Here is a 4,817-nt window from a genome sequence, read left to right as displayed (position 1 = left end):
GGGGGAGCCCGGGGGATTTCCCAGCCCCCCCCGGGCCATGGGGGGCCGCGCCGGGGCGGGTCTGACAAATCCGGGCGCTGCCCCTTTAAACGTTGCCATGACGCCGCTCCCCACGGTAGCCAATGGGGTGAAGCCAGCGGATGCCATGACGTGACGTCATTTCCTCTTCCTCCCGCACTCCCCTCCCCCAGAATAGGCTCCTGCCCCTTTACGTCCTGCCCTCACTCCAGCCCCGCCCCCATTGCTGAACGTGGGGCGGAAGCCGTGGGGTGACGTCACTTCCTGTGAGGCCGTATCAGGGGCGGGCCAAACTGCCTAGTTCAGGGGGGGCCTCCAGCTCCAGCCAATGAGAGGAAACGGCGACAAACGGGACCAATCCGGGGCGAGGGGCGGGGCGTGGAGAGGCAGCGGTCTGTTTGGTGACGTAACATCCGGGACGGAAGGAGGGCGGGCTGACCCGGAAGTGATTGTTGCGCGAGGTGCCTGCGAGCTCCGGAGACGGGTGAGCGGCGCAGCTACCGGGGAGCTGATTTGCATATGCAAATGAAGGGGGCGGTGGGGTTCCCGGGTTGGGGGCAGCCTGGTCCCCGGGCGGGCCTGTGTCAGGCCCCGGGAGTGATTGGCATATGCAAATGAGGGGGTGCGGCCTGGAGGGCTCAGTCGCCCCTCCCCCCGTCCCTATGGGGCCGCCCCCACTCGGGGCTCGCCCGGGGGGAGCTGTAGGTTATTTGCATATGCAAATTAAGACATTCCAGGTGTCCCCTGGTTGGCCTGAAATCGGGGCCCTGCGCTGCGGTTATCCCCATGAACGTCATTTGCATATGCAAATTAGAAGGCTGGGATGGGGGGTTGCCCCTTAGCTCTGCCCCAGCGTCGTGGGGGGGCCTGCGGGGTACGGGCAGGCGGGGAAAGGGGGGGGGCATCTTGAAGGGAGCTCATTTGCATATGCAAATCTGTGTTAGCCCTAGGCCGGTGTTTACTAGCCTGGACCCCCAGCCGGGTGCAAGTCGAGATCCTTCCCTGCCGGTGCAGGCGGCTCTCGTGCGAGGGGCACAAGGGAGGGCAAGTCACCTCCCTACGGGGCCCTGCATGTGACTGCCCAGCCCAGGCCCCCACGCTCCCCTCGACACCCCCTCCCCGAGTGCAGCCGTGGAAGGAAGCTCGTAAACGATGCTTTGGGTCCCTGGTGCCACCTGTACTTCCAGGGGGCACTGAGGATCCAGCAGCACCTCACACTGAAAACTGCTTAAAGGAAAGCAGGGTGGGAAAGACAGTCACCCCATTTCCCTTAACGCTGTCGGTGCCTCCCTTACATCCAAACGACGCTTCGGCCAGCCTGCCTTGCTCGCAGGGTCGCTCTCCGCCAGGCACAGGAAAGCAGAGATGCTGCACCAGCTGGGATTGACGGAAAAGAGGCACAGAACTGTGTGTGCCATCTGCATCTTGCTAGAACTACAGTCTATGTCTCATTATTTTCCTCAGCATGACTTACAGGAGGAGCTGTCAAAATCAGCCTGGCAGAACGTGCATGAGAACTGGCTCTGGACAGAGAAGCAATTGATCAAAATCACATTCTCTGACCTCTTGGGGCCAAATCCTGTTCCCATTGAGATCAAAAGGAGTTTTGCTATTGAGTTCAATGAGGTCAGGCTTTGACATTGGAGAGGAAAGAACAAAACCGCTCAAGCAAGGGCTGTGTTGCTTATTCCATAGGTATAAAAGGCTGCTGACTCGTGAGAAAGTCATTAGACATCGATCGTTGTCCATTGCAAGAGAGAACTCAGCAATCAGTGGGGCTAGGACAGTCTCTGTACCAGATCCAACTCATAAGTCCATCTGGAAAGGATCAAGGAAATATGAAGGCTCCAGTTTACCTTAAAGTCCTCAGTCCCTTGGTTCGAAAGCTCCTGTTAGTAGATGTTCATAGTCCAGAGGCTGGAGCAGGAAAGGGGCCAAATGGAGATGCTTCCAGGCCAGGGCCTTTTAGCTTCTGCCAAGTGCCAAGTGAAGGGAAATCTGTTCTCACTGTGGAAGATGGTGTTTGGAGTCAGATGGGCAAGTTACACGTCCATCACCTCCACCCCTGTTCTGGTTAGAACAGTCACAAAAAGTCCATTCATTGTAGACAGGCGTTTCCCAGGGTCCATTCTGAGTTAAGGGTTCCTTCATGCGCTGGCTGAATACCTTGCGGGCGTTACCACAGGAGCAAATGTGTAGTGCACATCGCTAATATTCGTAACTTCAGGTGCCAGGATGAACATACATGCATAGAAATAGTGTAATCAAAAAGAGAGTCTGAACAATCACACCACGTACCTGAGACCCTCTGTGCCAGCCCCACGCCCCACTGGAGCTTTGTTATCTGTTACGTAACAGCAGAGATGGAGCCAGTGATGTGACTCTGTCGTTCAGCCGAAAAGGGCTAGGTTCATTTTTAGCTGTTCAGGTGTGACTGCACCTTTAGCCAGGGGGCACTGGCAGGCACAGATTCAGGGTAACGGGCTTCAGAGTTCATAGAATCATAGAATATCAGGGTTGGAAGGGACCTCAGGAGGTATCAAGTCCAACCGCATGCTCAAAGCAGGACCAACCCCAACTAAATCATCCCAGCCAGGGCTTTGTCACTGGGCCGTAAAAACCACCAAGGAAGGAGATTCCACCACCTCGCTAGGGAACCCATTCCAGTGCTTCACCACCCTCCTAGTGAAATAGTGTTTCCTAATATCCAACCTAGACCTCCCCCACTGCAACTTGAGACCATTGCTCCTTCTTCTGTCACCTGGTGCCACTGAGAACAGTCTAGATCCATCCTCTTTGGAACCCCCTTGCAGGTAGCTGAAGGCTGTGATCAAATCCCCCCTCATTCTTCTCTTCTGCAGACTAAACAATCCCAGTTCCCTCAGCCTCTCCTCATAAGTCATGTGCTCCAGCCCCCTAATCATTTTTGTTGCCCTCCACTGGACTCTTTCCAATTTTTCCACGTCCTCCTTGTAGTGTGGGGCCCCAAACTGGACACAGTCTCCAGATGAGGCCTCACCAATGTCATGGAATGATCACGTCCCTCGATCTGCTGGCAATGCCCCTAGTTATACAGCCCAAAATGCCATTAGCCTTCTTGGCAACAAGGGCCCACTGCGGACTCAGATCCAGCTTCTCATCCACTAGGTCCTTTTCTGCAGAGCCGCTGCCCAGCCCCTCGGTCCCTAGTCTGTAGCAGTGCATGGGATTCTGCACTTGTCCTTGTTGAACCCCATCAGGTTTCTTTTGGCCCAGTCCTCTTAATTTGTCTAGATCCCTCTGTATCCTGTCCCTACCCTCCAGCGTATCTACCACTCCTCCCAGTTCAGTGTCATCTGCAAACTTGCTGAGGGTGCAGTCCACGCCATCCTCCAGATCATTAATGAAGATATTGAACAAAACCGGCCCCAGGACCGACCCTTGGGGCACTCCGCTTGAAACTGGCTGCTAACTAGACATGGTGCCATTGATCACTACCCGTTGAGCCTGACTGTCTAGCCAGCTTTCTAGCCACCTTATCGTTCCTTTGCAGTTAACTTTTGAATGGTCATAAACCTGGCATGGGCTGAGGTGGTTTAAAGCAGAACACAGGATTTTAGGTTTGCAAATCTGTGGACCTCTGCCTCTTTCTGTGAGATGAATGTCATGGATAATTCAGACCAGTGGGGAGAAACAGAATCAAAAACACTGTTTAAATTCCTTCCGTTCCCCCGGCCAATGTAACAGCACGATACATATGCTAACAAACGTAAAAAAGGCCTTTGTTTAAATTTGTTAGCGTGTGTATTGTGCTGTTAAAGCTGTATAAAGAATGATGCCGTCCCTGGGCGTGTTCTGCTCCTTTAAGGAACGTAGCACAGCTCCACCCCGTCCTCCTGGGGGTGGGGTGGGGGCTGGTCCCAAGTCTTTTCGGTACCCCGTACCCACTAAAAATCTCTTGCCGGTGCTGCGTACCAGAGTGCACCACCCAGCTTGCACCACTGCCCACGGATAAGGGGCTTATCGGTGACCAGCTGGGGCGGGCGTGGCTGGGACAGCAGCCCGGGTCATGTGGGGTTTGTTATCGTAGGGTCTCCTTTGCCAGGGCCTGATGCGTTGGCGCAGGGTCTCTTGTGAGTTGTCGATTTTTTACGGCAGGTCCTGCTTAGCCAGCTCCAGCTATCGTCCGTTGTGAGCGGCGGTTTGTTATCGTAGGGTCTTTCGTTTGGGACTCGCTTTATCACAGGGCGTCACTTTGGGATCGTCCCTTTCTCATGGGGTCTCTTCAGCGCTCCTCTCTGTGGGGCTACAGTGAGGCCCGTCTGAGGGGGCTGGCACTGGGGGACCCCCCTTTCTCACCCAGCTCTCCTCTCTCCCCAGGACCAGCAGGACCGCCATGCCCAAGCGCAAGGTGACATTCAAGGACCAGGCCGAGGGGGACGAGGAGGAGGAGGAGCTGGCCATTCCCAAGAAGAAGGTGAGTTACGGGGATGGGGTGGGGGGGGGACCCCCAGGAGGCGAGGGATCTCTGTTGGGTGGGGAGGCATTGGGTATTGGGGAGTCTCCAGAGGGCACAGGGTCCCCTTTGGGGGCATAGGGGGGGTCTCCAGTGGGCACAGAATCCCTGTTGGGTGGATGGGGGTGCGGGGGGAATTCAGTTGTTTTTGGAGGTAAGGGGTCACTGGGGGTCGGAGGGGGGCCCCTGAGAGGGTATCACTAGAGAGTGGATGGGAGTTGTGTTCAGGTGTCTCCTTGGGTGTCTCAGGGGGACTCGTGGGTGGTATCTGGGGGGGCGACTGTGTCTCAGGGTGACCTGGGGG

Source organism: Chelonoidis abingdonii, chromosome 4 (assembly GCF_003597395.2).
Source record: "Chelonoidis abingdonii isolate Lonesome George chromosome 4, CheloAbing_2.0, whole genome shotgun sequence".
NCBI classification, from domain to species: domain Eukaryota; kingdom Metazoa; phylum Chordata; order Testudines; family Testudinidae; genus Chelonoidis; species Chelonoidis abingdonii.
The sequence above is the reverse complement of the archived record's forward strand: the minus strand, read 5'-3'. Positions refer to the sequence as shown.